At 48.0% G+C, this 22,239-nt stretch overlaps 1 protein-coding gene across 8 annotated transcripts in view; it reads left to right on the forward strand.

Moving 5' to 3' along the window:
* The window catches only part of LOC1272110 (cadherin-86C), a 113,474-nt gene that overhangs the window by 58,458 nt on the left and 32,777 nt on the right, over positions 1-22,239 (forward strand). Inside the window, exon 1 of one of the 8 annotated variants that reach the window (XM_061646956.1) lies at positions 4,026-4,214. The exons of the other annotated variants lie outside the window; for them this stretch is intronic. The gene's annotated coding sequence lies outside the window, so the exon portion shown is untranslated. Of the gene's footprint in view, positions 1-4,025; positions 4,215-22,239 lie in introns of those variants that run through there. 8 annotated transcript variants of the gene reach the window in all.

Here is a 22,239-nt window from a genome sequence, read left to right on the forward strand (position 1 = left end):
GGGGCGCAGTGTAGCTGCTTTCGAAGTGAAATAAAAACGCGACTGTTATTCTCCCCCTTTTTCCTCCCACCAGCCTGGAAAGCACGACCCGACACAAATGGCTGCAGCGCGTCCTAAAGATCGATCTTGTTGAAATTAATCGTCGATGGGGGTAGGGGTGCAAACTAAAAGCAATACAACAGGCGTTGGATGGAAACAAATCGATCGAGCATTGCACATCTGGGACTGAAAGTGGCAAGCGCGCGGTTGATAGAAATTAATTCGTCACTCTGCGGCCCACGCCAAATTATCTCATCATGCACTGGGGGAGCGCGCGCGCACTGTTTTCCCCTATGTTTCTCCTGCTCGTCGGTGATGCGTTCCTTCGGCGTCGTCACCAGAGGGTGAAGGGCGTCATCGAAATAAATTCAAAGCACGAAGAGAAAGTGATTTTCGTTGCTGAGTTACCGTGCCGCAGCTCCGCTGCAACTAGCGACAGCGAATCGGAAGAAGACGGGCGCACGACCGAGTATCCTGTGCCGAAACGCCCCTCGGCGGCTCCGCAGCAGCAGCAACCAGCCAGGGAGTTGTGTTATGCTTCGTACACGTCCGAAAAAAATGTTTCCCACAGTACCGTGAGTACATCAACCTTGTCATCCGCTGCCTTTCGTGTTTCGGCAGTTTGGTGGCTTCGAGACGTAATGTATCCTTTGCCGCTGTTGGCTGTTGGTCCCACGCAAACCTTCGCAGAGTGCTTTGGGGATCGCTCTGCGGCCAGGTGACATCGATCCGGTGACCTCTTCCGCCTTTTTCCCAGCTGTTCTGGAATTGGCTCGAAAGAACTGCTGCTTCCATGTCGTAACATAATATGTTCATTTCAAAAGGCAGCATTTTTAAGGTACAGCAAATGATTACAAAAACCGCACAATATCGCTCGCATCCTGGTCACGGCACCAGAAATGCAAAAGAACGTGCAATGGAATGCTGCTCTCGAGGTATTATTTCGTGCTAAGTATGGGTGCGTATTTGTGTGTGTGTGTGTGAGTGTTGTCTAATTACTTTCTAGCCTAAGACGCGTTTTGAGCATCGCCAATAAGAATCATTCACTAGAAATCGTCAAGAACGTGTATCTCACCCAGCTCGCAACCCCACAACGTGAGCTCAATCGGGCAGGTAAAAAAAACAACCATTCCGAAACTCTTTCTCACTCTCACCCGCTCTCTCCTCGCCCGGGTGCATCCAGTTTTGTCGTGTTAGCCTTGAAAATGTGACGCAAAAAGGAGGCGCAAACCATATACGAAAAGAAACTGGAACTTCGGGCCCAGTGCCAAATTTGGAGCGATGCGAGCCGAAATAAAAATAAAAGAACCGGTCGCCCCGAAGGAAGGTCGCCCGGACGCATCGGTCAGCGAGTGTGCATTTTGGTTTTGGTCCGCTTACAGCCACATCCTCATGACTTTTTCTTCGGTTTTTTGGGGAAGAATGTATTCGCTTTGCCAAATGCAAAAGTGATGTTAAACTTTGGAGCTGTAAAATGATTGCAGAAATTCAGAAATTTTTCAGGAATTTTATTTTCACTGATAAAACGATTAACGTGCAATCATAATTGTTGTAAATCCCCATGACGGTCCAGCTCATAAATTTTCTCTGTTTGAAACGAGCCAATCATCAGCACCGCATCCGGCATGTGGGCTATAAATCAAACCCCTATCACTAATAAGCGGCACCCCGTAGTGAGCAAACCGCTCGCCAATCCTCCACGCCGCTCGCAGCCGTCTGGAAATGTCACCGACGCTAAGCCGACCCTGGTGCACTGGGTACCCATTTCGAATCTTTATTACACGAAGCGTATTAATTTGGCCGAGGTGTGGAGGTGCGTAAAGGTGTGCGCATACATTTTCTGGCTTCTTGACACTCGCTCACACATACACATGCTCGCACCACGTCAGCCCGTGTGTGGTGTCGAAGGTGAGGAGAAATGTGGTCTAATCTGGTGTCGTTCGGTCGCGGGCGTATCGGGTTGCGCAGCCGGCAGGCGGTAAAGGACACGCGGGCACGCGGCCACCTAATCCGTCTCGGAATGTGGCTAATCACCGCAGCCGGTAGTGGAGGAAAGGGGAGGCAAACAACGGGGAAGGGAGAAACGTGTGTATGTAGGTACAAATTAGGTTTACACGATACGCTACGGCTCAGGGGCCGTCTAATGGTAGATAATGCGATATTACGAGCCACCACCCCTCCCTCGTATGCGTTCCGGAGGGTTTATACTAACCGGCGAACAATTAAAAAAGTGTCTGCAAATAGAATTTACGTGTACAGAGCGACGTAAAACTGTGCGCGTGTGGATTGAGGCTATCAAATAGAGGCTAGATGCAGTGCATTACAGGGTTTTCCAGGAGTAATCTTAGCTGTGGGACACTTTATAATCTCTTTCTTACATGAAATGAACTAATTGTAATGGGTATTGGACTCTCTAGCACCCTTGTTGGACAAATCCAATAGGAATTTCCAACGAGCCTGTCCAAAAAGGGTGCCATAGAGTTCAATTTCCAACGTATGAACTTCACTTCCAATGGGAAAGAGTCTAGGAAGTGTCCCACAACTATCAGAACCCCTGGAAAACCCTGTAAATAGTTTCGGAGCGTTGCAATACTTTTGTTTTTATGTGCGGTTTGCTTTTATTCGTGCTGGTTTATAGGGTCAGAATATTAATTGAACACTATTCTGAGCTGCTAAAGAGCGAATGTAATTTATTCAGCAATTGGTTTTACTGGTCGTTTTATTGCTCCGATTCGATTTTACATCTTATTTTCTTGTGATGTTGTTTTCTTGTTTTTCGTTCATCTTACACATCTGAGTTGAGTGTTTCGGATTTCGATGGAAAGTGTTTTATTTTTATTATCTCCTTGTTCGTGTTTAATATTGTGTTTTATTGGTTACTTAATTTCGTGTTTTTAATCGTTTTAAAAGCCATTTTTTATTCGTCTTGTATCATCAATGTCATTTTTAATTGCTTTGCTGAGTTTTCATATTTTATTCCTCGTTTTTAATACTCTTACATCTTTGCTGGGTTCCTTTTTTTCCGAATGATTACTCTGATTACTAATGCCATCCATAATCCTCATCGATAGGATACTCAAGATATATACTTTGGGAGCGTTTTGGTTGTTGGTTTGTGTTGCTGTTTGCAAGGTCTGCCAATGATGCACCCGTGTTAAGTGCGACAGCATAAAGGCTTTAACTTTTCCGTTTAGGCTTCGAACATTTTACGACTTTCCATAACTCGTCTAGATTGATGTGCTGTTTTGAACTATAACTTGATAAACGAACCCCTGCCACGCCTTCCCATTCCCTCCCCATTCTCCCTTGCTTACGTATCAGAATGGCAAAAATTTTCATGCCGGAGATAAAAAACAACGATCGTAAAACTGGAGGATAAGAATTTTACGACCCAATTGGCAACACCTGCTTGCAAGCCCGCCTGTCTCATATGGATTGCTGGATCTTGCTTCCTTCATCCGCATGCACACTCGCTCTGCTCTGTCCCAGAACCGTGACCTATGAAAAGGCGAAATGGAAGGATGCTGCTGATGAACCGTTCTTGTTGCTGTTGTTCATCTTCTTCTTCTCTGACTTGATTCTCGAGGTGCATTCTGCGGTGTGCCTGCACCTTGGTGCTGCTCTTTTTCCTCTGCCGTACTTTATCTGCATATATTTACTTACGTCGGTGCCTTTTTTTTCTTGTAAACTAGATACGCCTGAACCGCCTATACAGGCAACACCAATCGGCTCTGTTTTTACGACCGATTAATGAGATTACGCCGGTTTGCCGCAATATTTACCAAATGGAGGATGCAGATTGGCATGCGCGTGTGAGCAATGGGGAAAATAAAATCTATAACCCGACCCCGCCGGTGCCGATGGGGTGGATCAATTAAATGTTACGAGCTGCTTATTAAAAGGGGACGTCCGTGTTGCGTGGCAGCGGCGGCCAATCGCAAGGATTGCACTATTAAAAGTTAGTACGCACGGCGCAGGAAAGTTCAGTTGCGCACGGTTACTGCCAGCCGATGGATCGTGTGCGCAAGGCAATCGATTTAATCGCGCTCGCGGTGGAACAATAGCTTCGCCCTGGTCGATTCGGGGGACAGTTTCGCGCAAGAAATCAGTGCCATCCAGTGAGGCGATTATGTGTAGTGGGTTTTGTGATAGGTGTGATCGAATACAGCGCGCAGGTACGCCCCGCCGTTACGGAAACTGCACGCTTGCCGTGCGGTTTTCCCATCGCAACACGTTCAATCAGCAACCAATCAGCCAAAAGCGAACGCTCCATCAACCATAGACATCCATCAACCCGCGTAGGGCCCCGTGCGGTCGAGCGCGAGTGCTAAGAATGACAAACAAAAATTGCCGAACCGGTCCCATCGCTCCCTCGAGCGATTGCTCCAGGGCTCGTGGGCAATCACCCTCCAGAGGGAGGTCCACCGTGTTTGCCCTCTAATTTGTACGACCGGAGCCGAAACGGCAAATAACAGTCCGTCTTTTCTTACCGCCACGTCACCGCTAGCCGATAATTTCTCACGGGAGTTGTGCTTCTTTCCATTTGTGCCAGGACACGGACAGCCTGCTGGGTGATTATCCTGATTTGAGCTTAAAAACGGCTTATCTCTTCGTGCGTGTTCAGGTGCCGTGGAGAGGTTATGTTTTTTTTTACTCGCTGTTGTTACCTGACAATTAAATCGCTTCCAAGGTAGATGCAATCCTTGGGAAAGTCATTAGCGAGAACGTTCGGGTTCGGCTGGGCCTCTGGTAATGGCATTGATTGCATCTTTAGCGCGTTTTTTTGCTCTATATGTTTTTCCAGGACATTAAAAACAGATTGTTGTTAAGTTTACTTCTTGAGCACCAGAAACCAAGGTCTTCGTTCTGGAAAGCTCTCTTAGTCATTTGCAATACAAGAAAAGAGCAGAAGTACATTTTAGTAATTTCTTCGGAAGATGTTCCAGAGTTCTTGACATATGTAATTAGAACTAGGTGCACCTGTTGACGAAACGTTTTAATTGTTGCATTTTTAGCTGGAACCTTCATTGCTGCAACCTTCAAGGGATTCTCGTGGTAAAGTCGTACGACCAAACAACATGGCTGTCATAGGTTCAAAGCTTCTTAGAAGTCTACAGGCATCACTGATAGCTAAGTCATGAGTGGCCTAACTACGCCTTGGCCAATGTTGTATGGTTATTAAAGCTGGCTTAGAGCATTATTGCATTGAGGAATTACATTCAGAGTACCACTAGAAGTTTTTACTCAAGAACCATAATGTAGCTTAGAGATTTGGAAAAAATTGATAACGGTTGCAGACGGTGACATTTTTTTCTATTTCTAGAACAAGATACTTCAAGTTTACTGGACGTGTTGGTCATGTTCCTTTGAGGGATACTTTGGAAAACGATATAAGTTTGAAATAGCTGAGTATTTATCCATATTCGCCCAGACAAAACATTATATTTGTATATTTTTATATTTATTAAAATGAATGAGTTTATCATTATGAATGAGTTTTCTCATTTCAAGTACAATGCTAAGGTGTCTAATGCTCCAATCCTTTGTTTTTCTTTCATTTTCTACAGGTAAGCAGAACTCCATCACACCTCATGCCAGCTTGGCACACACGTCACACTTCTTCAATTGGATCGCGTAAGGTAATGAAACGATCAGAATACAACACATTTAAGATGGTTTCTGCTAAATAGTAACCGCATTAAGTACGCTGCCAACCAAACCACCGGTTACACCATCTGACACGCATGCACGCAAAACAAAACTGGGTCATTCTCGAATGCGAGTAACACGCGTGAAGCGACGAACCTGTTACCGAGATGGGCCAACGGCAGGTAATGCCAAAGCTGCGCTCTAATCGATTCGCCACCGGAGCTGCTGGGCCGCAGTTGTGGGCTTCCGGTTGTGCTTTTCTTGGTCACCTGTTTTTTTTTTTTGTTTTGCCACATTACGACCGTTGTCCAAGCGCTGTGTGCGCAACGACGAGTGCCAGTTGTCGTTTGCTGCTCTGGGGATTCCGCAGATTCCACCGTGTGCGCGCACAGCACGGCCTGTAACATGCTTGGTGGCGTGAGAATTGGCGTAACTTGTGAAACGTCGGCGTCCATTTTGCATTGCCCCAATATCCACTCCCTCCCTTCCTGCTATGGGTTGGGGTGATATGTGCGACGAAATGGTACCGCCGCGTTGCTCTTGCGTAGATAAGCTGCACCGCTTGTCATCGTTGGCGATTTGACGGGCCCGAGCTGGTATGAGCAGTGCACGCACTTGTCAGCAGTACGGTGACACATTTTTCCCATGCTCGGTTATGTAGCGGGGTATGGGAGAGAGAGAGAGAGAAAGAAAGAGAGAGAGTGCGACAGAGAAAGTGAGATAAAGAAAGATCAAGAAATGTACCAAGAGTGGTATACAGGGCAGAACCAAAGCGAACTAATGACATCAGTTTAAGGTTATGTGCATCTTGCTCTAAAAGAACCACACAAAACATTACATCACACGAAATGAGTGTAAAATGAATACTCTGAGTGTTAGCGTTGAATATAAAAAAAAAGTATTTTGACAGGTGTCAGCATCAATACCTCACTAGTCCTGAAAGATGAAGATTGATATAGCTCTGGTTGCATTCTTGAAGAAAACGATGAACGACGACGATGCTCTGGCATGCAGATACGTATATCTGACAAGCAACATTACTTTACAAAAGCTATGGGAACCTCGTACAGCGTGATCAGTTTCCATTCGGCCATCAATGAAGCGTCCTAGATTCTCAGATTCCACCGTCCCAGCGAGTGTTCCAATTTTCGGAACCTCGAACTATTTCGTAACAGCGCAGATGATTCTTCCACATCCACATGTGTACCTGAAACCCAATTCCATCTCTTATCCACCCATGCTGCTGCCCCCCCTGGTCGCCTCCAATGCCCTAACCGTTTTAACCACATTGTCTCCGGCGCGGACTGCCCTCCCCAATTGCGAACGGGCGGACGTCTCGTGTTACTCGCCCTAATGCGGACTATAAACTATTTTTCCCATGTTTTCTTTGCGCCTTGCCCATCGTTCCGTCCACCGCTTTGGCTACTGCTCTTTTCTCATTCTTCTCCCTCGCCCCCCCCCCCCCTCCCGCTCGATCACCAGCTTGGCCGGGGCCAATCGATCCAGCGTTCGATTGAGGCTGGCCTGTTGCAACGACAAAAAGAAACGCCCCAGTGGACCCATTTTGCTTCCGGGACTGGAGCCAAAGAGTCGTGACTAACCTATTGCACTTCCCCTGTCTCTATTCTTCCTCCTCCTGCTTCGTCCCTGGGTACAGTGCCAGTCGTGGTTGGTCACGGATCGTCACCCCGGCACCACACCCACACCCGGTTGACCTTATGCACGGTGCGCCGGTACACCTTGGGTGCACCAACCGCCTCGTAGCCGACTTCGGTGCACTAGATTTCGCGTGCTGGCTGGACGTGGCTGGACCGCGCCGGCTCGGGGGCTGGGAAATTCGGGCTTTGAAAATCTTTGGAAAGCCCGAGCTCAAGAGAAGAAGAGGAAAAGCCACACAGTACGAGCGCGAGCGAGTCGTACCGGTTTTGGTTTGGAAAGACCCTTCCCGCCCTCTTCCTTTTCGGGGCGAAGCGTCTTCTCCGCTCCGGGACAGTCCGCTAATCTCTAACCTTTAAGCGGCCGAGCGTGGGCCCAAGACCTTCGTCTTCGTGTCCGCCCGAGCGCCACGCAAAACCGAACCGCAAAGGGGTGGGGCGGGGGGGGGGGGGTGGAACAGAGTGAGAACGACTGTCATAAATCTCGGCTCACCCTGCCAAGCCACCCGCGTGGCCGTATGTCATTTATTTTGCTTTATGTGCGGTTGGCGATTTGTTCGGTCCCGGCGCAAACTGCCGCCGTGCTTACACGCTTCGGAAAGGGCAGAGCGATGGAGAGGGGAAGAAGGGCCTAGCGTGTGTTAGACATTCTAGGATTGCCCATTCTAGGAGCCATCGATACTCTTGGGTGATCAGTGAAGCGTCCTGCCTGGCCGTGGTGCTGACGGAAGGTTAACGAGTGATTATCTGCCGTTGTGCTACGAGCCGTACCTCGTGCCATGTGTGTTAACTAGGATTGGATGTTATGGTCACTGGGCTGAAGAAAACAGGATGATATTAAGCCACTAGGAATCGGTACTACGCACAATGGTTTCCTTCAAAACGTGTTGAGCTTTGTCATGCAATAAAAAGGCTAGAAGCCGAGCTGATGAACAAAACCCATCAACTTCCCGACACCTTGCAAAATTAATCATCACGACACTTGGCAGACTTAAAACATCTGTTTCCGGACTTGGCCTGGGTGAGCAAGGAGGGCGCGTTTGACGAAGATTAATCGACAGAATAGATATACACATACACAGACACACCTAAAACGGATAGCCGTGGCCTTTACCCAGAATTAAGCTTGTGTCCTGTTTTGTGGAGATTTTGCAAAAACTGTGGACAGAATTTATTTGTTTGCCTTAACACTTAAGAACAATTTTTGGCACTCCAGTCGAGTTCCCACGCCAAGCAGGCGGTGTCCAGTAGCGCCAGGTTTACGCGCACTGCCGTGGAATATGTTAACCGTTTTATGGCCCTAGCCACCCTTCTCGTGCAATTTACACGAACGTGACGAGTGCACTGGCAACGGGCATGCCGTAAGGTGCAACCAGGATGATGGTGTGTTTGTTTCTATACTGGCGTGACGCTTTATGATGCGGATAAATCCCTTACGATGAGAGTAGCGATGAACTGCCCAGCCCAGGTGTGTTTGTGTGGGAGTGGGTAGGTGCAGAGCTCGGTAAGCTGTCATCACGTAACGAGGGAGAACGTATTCTGTTTTACGACCTGGGAAGGATACTTACTCGCCTAGGTGGAGTTGCGGTAGCAGTAAAAATAATTAACATATGATTCAAAGGCGGGACAGCGGTGAGAGAGAGAGAGAGAGAGAGAGAGAGAGAGAGAGAGAGAGAGAGGGAGAGAGAGAGTCAAGGAAGTGAGTTAAATCCGTCCCCATCCGTTGAAGGAATGTCTCGATTAGTGGCTTCAGTTGATGGATAATTTTATACCCGGTGACGCTCGAACAAGGCCGAACAGAGACATCACTGGTGATTGTGATTGTAATCATGAACGTATTGCACCGCTGTATCTTTTACCGCCCATGAATGTAATCAGTAGTTCTGTAATCTCTTCTTTCCATAGTTGCCGTTTTTTATGGCCTATTAGCATGTCTCAATCAACGAGCTAATGTGACCGTATCGATAAAACGGTGGTCTAGGAGTGAGTAGCACGAGGACAAAATCTCGTTCTTACCCAAACAACAAAGGAGGCTGTTCTGGCGGTAGTGTGAGATTTATCATTTCTCTTAGCTTTGTGCGCATTCTTCTCATGTCATTCAACCACGATCTCTCCCTCTCTCTCAAGTTCGCGTCATATTCCGCACGTTGTATTTTTTTCTGCCTCAAGCAGATACTTCTTCAAGATGATGGTGTGTCAACTCACCTTTGCACGGCTGCAGTTTCTTTCTCCGTCAAACTACGACGCGTCATTCTTAAGATGGTGTCGTTCTTTCTCAAAGTCTCTCACAGTTCATCAAACGGTCAAGATCACAATCAACGCGGTACAACCAGCAGCCGCCAGTGTGTGACATTCGGCGATGATGAAGAGTGGAAGGCACACATGATGCACGGCATATCAAGATGAGAATCGCGCCCGCTCAAGTGTGCGTGTGTACTTCCGCATCGCATTCAGAACGCTGCACCACTGTGTGTTGTCACCTTACGGTGAAACGTGAGCAACCAAATAACAAAAGACAATCATCGGTGGGAATCTCGTAGGGCTTCTTGAGAAGTGGACACAAGCTTTTACAGAAGTGTTCCAGCTGCCTTGGAGTAGCTGTCTTTCAAGCTCTGCACGATGACGCTGAACTTCCCTGCACCTGAACTTTCATCGCGCGTGTTGATGACAAAGTAGTGCCTAATGGGATTTAAAAACCACCTGGCAGTCAAGTCTTTGGGGAGGCTGATAAGGTCCAGTAACATGTCCGGAGTATATCTATGAGTTCCCCCCCCCCCCCCACCCCCTATTTCCCGCTTAATTCCGTCACAGGTTGCTCTTTTGTTTTCTTGCCGGTGCGCTAAGACATTTTCAAAACCGGACTGTTAGAGCGTTGGGATAATAAATTCTCCCACCCTAATGGGCGAATCAGGTAGCGCTATCTGCCTGCCTGCCTGTCTGGCCGGGTGTCTAATCTTTTCGAGCTAATCGAATGGAACGGCGGTGTACTACCACCGATTCCGATGGGGACAATCTACACCACTGGTTGAAAGGTGCTTCAGCGCAGCAGCTGGTTTGAAACCTCGCAAAATGGTACTCTAGTAGGTGGAGAGATGGTATTGTAAAGCAGCTTAAAGATTTCATTTCGGTTTCATTTTTCAACTGGAAAATGTTTCAAGCTTGTTGCGGTGCAATAAACTCGTGACACTATCGGTTTTGCTAAATCGCCCATCAGCCGCTCGCTGGCGCGTTGGTTTCGTATTTTCATGGCAAATTAATTTCATTTTCATCTGTAATTAACAACACAGTTAGCTCTGCTTTCACCTGCGTTAATAAAGACGTGCCCAGAGAAAAAGCAGTCGCTTTTCCTTGCCAAAAACCTAAAGACTGTGCGTGACGAAAACAAATAATAAAACTAGCTTTTTCAACCGGCTCCGGCAACTAGCGCTTGCGAATAAAATATCGATAAGCCTGCATGAGGGGTTTCGTAAGCGCCAGGCGCTCAAATGGACGGAAGCACACGCGCCAGTAGTTGCACGGATTTTGTATGCTCACCCTACAAACTGACCTCAAAAGGCACAGCCCGGCCCCGAAGAACGAGACACAGAGAGAATCGTTTAGGCAGGGGCGCTGCTGATGGGCGCTGAAAGATCGAACCGCTGAGTCAAGAAACTCATAAAGAACCTTTTAGGAACCCTCCCTGCCTGAAGTGCTGGCGTGCAGGGAGATGGGGCAGGGCAAAGGTTGATTGACCTCCGCTAATGGGGTGGGGAAGACAGTTGAGTGTTGCGTCTTTGCCGTCAATTGCCATAGAAATGGAAATTTTCAACCAGAAGAGGAAACTCATTTTCGTAGCGCGGAGTGGTATTGGGGTTTTCCCTCTCCGCTGCAACCTTCCGAAGCGTTTTTTTTCATATTCTGCTGAAGAAAAGCGACGACAAGCGCGCGCGCACACACACACACACACACACTGGTAAAGAACACTAAGGGCTTCCAGCTTGGAGTGCCTCGGCAAAGCGGAAGGAATAAATTATCGCTACCGAAAGTGGCCGGCCCAAAGTGGTGAAGATGTTCGCGGCGAAGGTTTCGAAAAACTGCAGCACAAAACGGGTCGTGTTTGAAAAGGTATTTGGAGCCTGTCTGCTTAGAATATACATATCCGCAAACAGCACCGCTCACCTCCATATTCACCATCCAGCCTGTGCGATGAATGTTGCAAATATCGAAACCAAAAGCTGCTCCCGGTGGGGCGAGTGAATGTTTTTGAAAAATTATGCATAAGCACGAGCAACAGCAGCAGCAGCAGCAGCAGTGTTGAGCCGCTCCCGATTAACCCCTCACAGCCTGGGGCGATGATTTGCCTTCGAGTTTTTTTTGTTCTTCTGTTTGGGTACGTTCCATGCGTTCAGCGTTATACCAGCCTGCACGGGGAGTCGCTTTTGACGGACAGCTACTTATGGCAGAGAACGCTTAACGCTTCCCTAAATGCTAATTTCAGACCAACAGGCTACGGCTGGAGCCTGGTCTATACGATCTGTGAAGATGCGCTTTAAACATATCCCTTTCAACAGCCTCTTTTCTTGCTGGGTGTGTTGCAAAATGGTTGATTTGGAGTGGTTAGTTTACAAAGTTATTTCGATTACCGAACTAGTTATGGTGCTGGTTACGTAATGAATGCAATTTTAAATGTCCAGTTGAAATCAAAACCTCTAACTTGTTGCTGCAATCCTTCCTTTCAAGAGCCGGCTTGTATTGGGGTCTTGTTCATTCAAATCCGTAAAGATAAACTGAGACATTCGCAACTGCCAGTTCATCGAACTCGATTGGTTCGGACACACGCCAAAGGTCATTGGGGAATAAAGTCCCGCCTCGCTTACCCGGCGGATCCCGTACGAAAGAACGAACTCCCCGAGCAGAACTGCTGTCCACACCAACACACTATTGATTGAAGCGACCAGAATGCAGGGAATGGTTATGTGTCAATGGCTGCGCGGGGCTTGCCTGAAGTTGTCTGGCGAGGCAAATATTCGCGCCCCAAACACTCTCAACCCAGCCGGATGCTGCATGTGTGCGTCTGTGTGTCTAGAGCCTCATTAAAATCCCAGCTAGAGAGGCCGCTCGTTGCAGCACAGGTCCGAATAGGTCCAATTTCCCCTAGCGCCATCTCGCGCCGATGATTAAAACCCGCTCGGTTGCGCTCTGCTTTTGGCAAACTCTTTGCGGCATGAGCCTCTCGCAACTGGATTGGTTTTGAAGTCGGTGATCATTTAACGACAGGAAATTAGGTAGCTCCCTCCCTCTCCCCCTGTAACAGGCGCCTGTTCATGGTTTCGGTATTTTTTTTTTTTACTACTGCTGCTGTTGCTGCTGCGCGGCTGGATTTTGAGAAGGTTACGTCAGATAGAAAGTTAATATGCGGCCACTATTTGCTCGCTGTCTGTGATTGTAATCGGGTTCGGGCAGCACCTTAATTTGACACATCCCCATCATTGAGCGAGCGGGCCCGGCCGACCCCGTTGCTCATCATTTTCAGCGCCCTCGTTCGATCGGTCAATCGGCACCGCAAATTGCCACTTTGTTCAGCCGCATACACACACACACACACACGGTGCGGTAAGAAATTGAGTGAGCAATTTCGGGCTGGTGACACGGGGTATGCAATTTTCGTGTCATCGGTTGATGTTGGGTTGCGAGAGCGCACGCACCTAACAAGACTGGGAAGTGCACATAACAAGAACGGGCTTTGGTGGATCAGTTCTTGGTAAGTTCTTGTTATTACATGTACCTAACGAATTTTTTTTCTTGTTCTTCTTGATTGAACCATTGAGATCGGAAATCGGGTTCATGAAGATCGAATTATTGAAGACTCAACTCTTCAAATAATCTCATTCAACTTAGGCTTCACTCAAGTTTCGCCCAGGTTTACCTTAGAAAGACTTCATTGCATAAATGTGTTACAAATAAGACTGACAGGCTTTAGTTTGCTATTAGGCAAACAATTTCCATCCCCGGCTATGATCCAATGGCTGTATCGAGCGCAAAATTCACGTCTTCCCACTCGAAGTCGGAACCGAATGTGGTAATAATTAATCATTTATCATAAAAAGTGCACCACTACCACCACCATCAGCAGCCATCCCATTCTTCCTTTCCCAGCCCACACGCTCGCGGCGCTTGCAGCCTGAAGCTCGCGAGAGGCCGAGGTCGTGCTTGATGAATTATGCGCCCATATGCTTATGCGGCCGTCACGCGTGCGCGCTCGCGCTCACGTCCATTCCGATCCAATTAAATCAAATGCCAGTCCGGTTGAAGCTGCCCCCCCCCCACCCACCCACGCTGGGGAGCATAAGTGTATGCATAAACACAAACCATGAACACACACACACACACATACATTCGATTTAGGGAAAATATCAAACGTACAGCACCATCAGCTCTTCCCCGGCTGGCGTGCATTATTCTAACAAGGACGGACCCCGATAAAAGGTCCCGGACGAGGAAGAGAAAAGGTCGCATTTGGGAGGAAGGCAGTGTGCTGTTGCGCAAACCCCCTCCTTGCTGCATTCACTCCAACACCTTGGAACACTGGACGGAAGCGTTTTGGGGTGTTTTTTTTGTTTTGTTGTTTTTCTTCGTTCCCTCCTTATTTCTCTCCACTCACCTTGCATCATTATCAACGGCGACCTAATCGTAGCTGTCGACACGATGCTCCCCAGTGGCCGGGGCGAACCGATTTGACAAATCGACACCCCGTCTGTCGGATGAACACGGCGGGAGAGCAGTACGAATTAAAATACTGATTTCAAACAAAGCATCACAGAAACTCAACGAGCAAAGGGCGAATAGCTCTAAAAAGAAGCAACAAGCACCGCACAGGGGTGATGGTTTTATCACGGTTTCACGGATCGCACCATTTCGAGGTGCCGGTGCAGCCTAACACGCGAAATGTCATCCGATCGGAAATGATTATTATAATAGGGGGCCCCCCCGATCGATGACGGCACCTTTTTTGGTGGTTTTCGGAGCGCCTCGGGGGTTGTTTTACTGTCCTGCTGCTTGTGCATGCTGGTAAGGTAACGGGTGTGGAAACGATGATATGATAACGCCCAACAAACAGCGGGAAATAGTTGATCGGTTTTCGGTTTTTTTATCTGGGGTTCGTCGCTTGCTTGCTCGGCGGGAGAGTAGAACTGAGCAGAAGCGAGCAGATTAAGGGAAACAATAGGTGATAGTGATTCTTGGCGACTTGATGCTAAAAAGAAAGAGGTTCAAATATTATAATGTAAATTAAAATTAGAAAAAAAAACAAATCTGTATATTTTATTACATTGAAATTAAGCTACAATTGAAACAAAACATGTCGTAACGATTCGTTCAAGTACAACATTCTTTATACACGTTTGAGTCCAACACAAAAAACGCACACACCCTTAAGCCCTATTCCGATGCGTTTTTAAAACGCTTGTCTCCCTCACTCCACCCCCATTCCAGCAGAGCAGCCTGCCGTGATCGTAGCGCCAAGCATATGGAAATCAATGTCACCCACCATCCCCATCGTCGTCCGCACACGATCTGGCAGGGCGGCGCAGGGGCGCGATGCTTTTCGCCCACCTGCAGCCGACGGCCCGCACAGTGGCCTTTCGCTTCGGCGTCCCGGTTGGCTAAGTGGTTTGGCCCAGCCAACGGGCGGCGGGCAGACGCCTCGGGGTGCGCGGGTTCGGCAAGATAAACATTCACCGATGGCGACGGGGCCGGCGACGGCCTCGATCGACCTTCACCTGCGCGTGTTGCGCGTGTTGATTTGGCTCGGTTCGGTTCGCTGACGTGAGCCTGAGCAGCGTTTGCAGCGGGCAGGAGAGGAGAGCTAAATTCCAAAATCTCAAGCCATCCCCCCCCCCCCCCCCAGGTAGAAGAAGAAAGAATAGAACGGCGAGCGGAATAGAGCGAAGAATGGCCAGCTTTTGGCAACACACTCAAACGCGTTTGACGACAAAAAGTCCCGTGGAACAAAAAGGGAAGCGAAAAAAACCCGCATCGAAGTGCCGAAAGGTGGATGGACAGTCTTTCTCGAAGACAATTCGGACAAGGATTGGGCTAGGCATCGGGATTATTTTTTGAGCCCGGTACGGGCCAATCTGCCAGCAGCGCTTGATTATCTTCCCATCCTCTTTGGGCGCGAGGATCGTTTTAATTCTTCTCAGTTTCCCAACCAATCAATCTCCAAACTGCTTTCTGGGCCGGAGTGTTTGTGCGTGTGGTTTTTGCTTTGTTTATTGCGGTCCTTTCAAACCCTTCATCTAACTGCTTGCCGAGGGGGGGGGGGGGGGGGGGGGTGTTTACACTCCATTTGTTCACTTCGCTTGACCCTGAAACAATCGAACACAATTACGCATATTTGTCTTCGGCAATTGCTAGCCACCGTTCGGCTAACAAACTTCCCACCCTTGACCTCCGAAACGAGGCAGAGCGAGTGTGTGTGTGTGTGAGAGAGAGAGAGAGAGAGAAATCATGTTGTGCCTTTTTTTTGACTATCTATGTAAGATGTGTGTGATAAAATTTGATTTTGTTGTTGTTGTTATGACCCCAGTGAGGCGACTCAAACGTATGCGTCTAATACTCGCTCCAAAGCAAAACATCCCACCTGCATCGCTATGAAAGCGGGTTTTTTTTTCTCGCTCCCTTCTCATAATTGCGCTCCCCTTGCCAGATGCTTTTTTTTTGTTCGTGTTGTCGCCCTATCAACCCCCTCGGCGCTCTCACCCCCCCCCCCCCCCAACCCAGTGGCTTCAAGTGCGCGGAATTGCTACGGATCGAATCCGTAATTACTCGCATAGCTGACAGGGCGGCTACTATTATTAAACAGCCGGGTCGTTGTTGGCTCTTATTTATTGCGGCAACTGCTCGGGGAGATGAAGGGGCACCTTAAGATCAAGGTTTTTACCCTACAGGGTGCTCTCACATGAATATAAGTGCGCGCGTGTGTGTGTGACAGCTGTTGTCATCGTTTGTCGAGAGCCGGCTGGCGCCAGGCGATTAAAGGTGGAAAAATAACGACGCCGCTCGCTATTTTATGCATTCAAATGAGGCTCGGCGCATTCGAAACATGCATACAAGCCCGGTACGTTTAATATGCAGTTGGAAGTCGGGGAGGGGGAGGGGAAGGGGGAGGGAGATGTGTTCGGGTGGGTGGCACTCGGTGGCAGGTAATATAGATCAGCGTCTTGTGCCGGACGGCGCGTCAAGCGAGTGGCACCGCGCGCTTTATTAGGGGCTGTGCAATGTTTTATTTGTCTTAATTTTATGATCAGTTTTTATAGACGCATGCATCGATTGGCCACGTCTAGGCAGTGATGCGAAGAGTTGTTTTGTAGTTGTGTGTGTGTGTTTTGTTTTTGAATAAAACTTTTATTTTAAACGTATTAGTAACGTTTATTTGTTCTAAGGTTGGTTGTATTCTGCTTGATTCTGTTTCTTTTGTTTTATTAATATTTTCTTTTGCTTAAATATTGTTTACCTTCTCTTCATCTGTTATATTTTGCTGCTTTTGTTTGCTGTTCTTTTAAATTTTGATTTGCTACGTTGTTCTATCAATCTTTTTGTTATTTGTTGTAATTTATTCTTTTCAATGTCCATTTTTGAAGTCTTTTGTTTTACTTTCTTCTCTGTACACATTTCTACCATTACCTACATTACTTTCGCGTATCTATGCATCTTTTTGGTATTTAAAAAATATAAAAAAAATTGAACAGATCGCCCCAAGCCAGACAAAAAGTAACAGCGTTAGAAGAGATCTCAAAATAAAACCAACAAGGACGCCCATTGAATCTGTTGCAATTACCCTGAAAAACACACAAAAAAACTCCCTTAAGTGGCTTAACTATCATGTGCACCGCTTTCATTACCGTCAAGGAAGTGCGAATAAAGTGCACCTTGCTCTCCAGCCTCGGCGCAAGTATGGCTTTGTCCTTCCAAACCGATTGCCTCTCAATTGGCCAGCGTGTCGGTCAAGATGGCCTGCGGTCCAAACGGTTGCAGCCCCCGAAAAACCACATCGGTCGCAAAGGTCAATCGGGCCAGTATCCGAGATAGCGAGGGAAAAGATGGCGACCGATATTCTGTCTTCCACCGTCACTATCCCCAGTGCCAGTGGTGGAATCGCGTGCGGTTAACCATTCGCACGTGAATGCGCTTTCAACCATTCGTTTGCTGTCTTGTGGGGAAATACAAAACAAAAAAAAAAGCCAATAACTACAAACCCTCGAAATAAAACTGTACAATTTAAAGCACGGAGCGAATCTACATCTAAATTGCTTGCCCGGGACCGAACCGGTGTGTTTGTTTTCCTCTATCCCTGCATTGGTAGGGCCGTTTGGGTCATTTTTCGGCGCGCCGTGGCCATTGAAAGTGGGTTACAGTGAGGACCCACCTGCTCCCGACCTGCACTTCACGCGCCACTGCCCAAGGATGGGTCGGCCGAAGGCATGTCCGCCGTGTTTGCGGCCGAATCGAGGTCAGGTCGCAGGATGGAACGCTCCACCGTTTTGGGTCGTGCAAGGCGGTGTGCTGTGAAACGAACGACTTCCGCTCGGGGCAGCGGTTCTTCCGCATGCCCGCGGTGCGGTATCGTGTGGGGAGAGGAAAACACACGGCCATTAGGAACCGGCCCTCCGGGGCACCGAATTTCGCGGTGCAACGCTTCTGGAGTCGCTAGTGGGTCAAGGATTCGATCGTGTTCCTGGCGACGCAATGACGCCCGCGCAGTATGAGCGCTCGCTTCTAATGATGGAAAATCGTTCGCTTTGCAATGGCCATTTCCCGCCCGGTCAGTTTTCGGCGTGGTCTGTTTTATTAATGGCTTTCATTTCGCAGTGGGGGAACCGTGCCATCCGGCCCCTTTCCGGACTAAATTCATTTTCGGTGGTTTGGTTCTTTTTATTTATTTTTTTAACTACTTCTGCGGTGTGTTCTTTTCTGCGGGAAAATCACTTTGTTCCCATTAAAGTGAATAAAGCCAATGGTCAGCTTCTTGCTGGTGCTTATGTGCTCTTAATAAGCTGTATCATGCTTGTCGCAACTCAAGCTCGCTCGACACGGAACTAGGAAGTACAGGCGTCAAAGCGTCCTTAATCAGTTTGTGTGTGTGTGTGTGTGTGTGTGTGTGTGTGTGTGTGTGTGTGTGACACGGTGGTTTTTTGCTGCTATGTAAATAATCGGCCGCCTCTATCTCGCACAGCCCGCGGGCCCGAACCTAATGGATCGATTAACGTGATCTTTTAGCTCATTTTGTTCACCCATCGTGTCCGGCGTAGGTGAGCGCGTGGGTGAGCATAAAAATGTTGTTATTCGCTACAATGTGAGACGTGTCTGTGTGTGTGTGTGTGTGTGTTTTTTTTTGTTTCCTCTCTTTCGCCCAGTCACGCTGCGCCTCGGCTGAACTGGGCTAGCCCCTTGCTTCCCCGTTAAGAACGAAAATTGGAATTAACAAACAACAACAAAAAGCGACACCTTCCTCGTGCTTGCTGGCGAAAATTCCGCAAACTCATTCTTCCGTGCAGCGAAATTAAACAGCATCATGCTGCAAATATGCGTGGAGAGCGGGCAGGGTGAAGGATGGGCGCTTCTACTGTAATGTTTGTCCGCAAAGCGTGTAAGCGCTGTTTAATTACAAATCTCGCACATGAGCTAATCTTTGGGCCGGTGTGTGTAGTGTTTTTCTCTCTCTCTCTCTCTGTTTTATTCTCTTTTTTTCTTCGCTTCAGCTAAAGCTAATTACAAACAAGAGGGGTGGAAATTAAAACATGAACACAATCTCTTCAATCGTCCAAAGCTCCGCAGCATGACGGTTTTGTTAGTGTTTCCCCTGTTTTGTTTTTCCTTTTCCCCAAAAGGTGTTTATTAAATTTAGCTGCACTTGAGAGCTGCCTAAAGGCTTAGAAACAATATTTGAATCCAAAACTGTCGCACCCAGCTGTGACGTAATCCCTCAACAAAAACAAATACAAACAATCCCCCCCCCTCCCCCGTCCCCTCCAAGATGAACAAAAAAAGCTTGGGAAACGGACGCAGCACACAAAAATGCTGCCGCAATGTTAAAATGTTTATCGAACAAATATTTGTTCCACCCCCTCTCCCCGCGTGCGAGCGAAATAGAGGGAAAAGACAAGAAAACTGCTCATTTATTCATTCCTGATCGTGGTGGCACACGCGCCACAGAGCATTGGAGGGAGTTTTTTTTTAATTTATGATAATCGCTCACATGTTCGTCGCGCTCGCAGCGCCAGCATTTGTTTTGCATTTGCACGGAGAACAACACACACACACACACACGAAAATAAAAATAAAACTACCCAGATTAGGGAAGGGGAGGGCTGATCGTTTAGCAGGAATAAGTCACGCAGCCCATCGCTCACTCACACTCTCCACCCCTCTCCACTATCGGACCGTCATTTTAGTAATAAATTGATCAAGGTCGTCCAATCGGCGGAAAGTGGCCCCCGTGTGGGCGAGCGGCAGGAACTGGTTTCTGGCTTTACGATTACGATCTGCCTTTCTGCCTTTATGTGATCTCGGAAAAGTGTGGGGAGGGGCTTGCGAGGGCCACACAGGGGAGAGCGCGGGGCGTGAAATCGATCATAGAAAAGCGATGCAAATGAAGCACCGGTCTGGGCCTGGGCGAGCAAAGCGGTGGCGGCGGCCACACGGTAGGTGTGAAGATGTTACCGTTTCGGGAGTAGTTGTGTTCCGCTGCCCACCCCACTAGATCTAGCCTCCTTGGTGGGTTCTGCCGGTTTTGTGAAGTGTTTTTTTTTATGTGGTTTGTGTTTTGTTCGGTGCCGCTTCAGCTCAAGCAGCCTCACCTTGTGCCTTGTGCCATCGCGAGTGTGCGTTGATTTGAATAAATTACCGTCACACTTATGAGCGAGGAGGGTTGTGTTTTTTTCTCTCCACTTTTCCTCCCTTTTTTGTGTTGGTCTCGTGGCTAGTGCTACTACGACTACTACTACTTTGTAGTAAGTTGCCTTGAGAAGAGAGAAGAGATAAAAAAAATAACGCTGCCGAGGCGATGAGAGGATACTTTAGGAGTGAAATAATACCGGTGAGATGAGCCAGCAGGCTCTCAACACATTTACATGATTTTATGCTCTCTACTTGATTTTATCACACATTTGCACAGGGGACATAAAAATCGACGGAACGTTTTAGAGCATTTATGCAAATCAAACAGTGAAGCATTAGGGGAAACTTGAGACAGATCGTGCAAAGCTGAGGGAGCGCTTGAAAGTCTGCCAGGGTGCAAGTTGAAACATTTCAGCAGGAAATTTGGTCCCTTAAAACGTTTGTTGGTTTGACCAATTCATTGTTTGCATCTAAAAAGTGTGTGCTGTAGCCGAAACGGTTGTGAGATACCTAACAGGAATATTACGTTCCTACTTCGTCGGTACTTAGTCTTGCGACTCTTAATGAACAGATTTTTGTATTTTCAAACTCAACAAAGGAACTGTTCAGATTTGTTGCCCCTGGAAACGATTCCTCTCCCGTTTGTTTGTCTTTTTGTTGTTCCTCAAACAGTTTTGTTACCCATGCCAAAATTTATGCACACCTCGACAAAGACGCAACAGCAAAACCCCCTTCTCAGGCAGTAAAACTTTGGCAAAATTAGACCCGTCTGCTGTTTCCTCGCAGCTGCCCTCAGGGCAAGAAAGAGTGGTACGGGCCGGTTCGATCTGGTGAACGGCGGGCGGAAAGGCGCACCTCGCCCTCGGGCTTTAATTTGAACTTATCTTTGCCCTAGAATCGAGTGCGTTTCGCAAACGCGGTCTCCTCCAAAAAAAAAAACCCACCGCGTGTTATAAAAATAAACGCTTCAGCAGCGGGCGAGAGTAAGGATAGACCTTCTCCCACCGAACGGGCCCCCGTGCTTTACCTCTGTGCCGTTCAGGTAACAAATAAAAAAACCAAACAAAACAAAACTAAAAAGCAAGAAAAGAAAAGGAAGCCGAAACATGGAACTGCGTTTTGTGACGCATTTTGGGGTTGGGTTCGGGACACGCGGGAAAGGATTTATGATGGTGCAAATTTTTTTGTACACCACCCCAAAATTATACACCCTTCACCTTACCAAGCGTTAATCTCCAGCCGACTCTCGCTGCAAGCCCCCCCTCCCCTAGCCAGCTTGATTGGTTGGGGAAGAAATCTATAACTACATTTCCACGGAGGTCTCTCCTGCGCGCCAACGCTGCACGCGGGAATACCACTGGCATGCAATTTATTATACCCTTACGAAGGTGTAAACTGAACCCCACATTTCAGTCGCCACGCTGGAAAGCAAGCAAAAAAGCCAGAAAGAAAGAAAGAAAAAAATGAGCGCAGGTTCGTCACTTCACTTCTGTGCGCTCAAGTCTTTCGTTTTAAATATCGCGCTTTCCCCTCTCTTTCTCTCGCGCCGTGCACTGCATGAACTTTGCGGTGCGGCCCGAAAGGGAATGCTTAGAAAATATGCACACACACACCCATATACACACATACACACAAAATTAATCTAATACAAATGTGTCTTTGTGTCTTTCTATCAGCAGCACACACGGTAAACAAACCGTTTTTGCCGTCTCGGCGCCTTCTGGCCGCCGCCGTCAGTTGCTCCCCTGATGCCGTTTCGTTATTGAATCAGTTTTGACATTTATTGCATAACGTCCTGGTACGCTGACTGTGTTATATGGTGCCGGTGTCCGAATTGGGCGGTGGTCCGTTACGCGGTCGATCCCGCCATTCCCGCAACCCCAGCCCCCCTCCCCCCCCCAGGCCACGTTGCAAGTCATTTATTAGGAGCTGGCGGTGGCAGAAGAAAAAGAGAACAAATAACACCAAGGCTATGAAAAACATACGTCCACACACACTGAGCAAATCCGTACCTGGAATG

Source organism: Anopheles gambiae, chromosome X (assembly GCF_943734735.2).
Source record: "Anopheles gambiae chromosome X, idAnoGambNW_F1_1, whole genome shotgun sequence".
Lineage (NCBI taxonomy): Eukaryota > Metazoa > Arthropoda > Insecta > Diptera > Culicidae > Anopheles > Anopheles gambiae.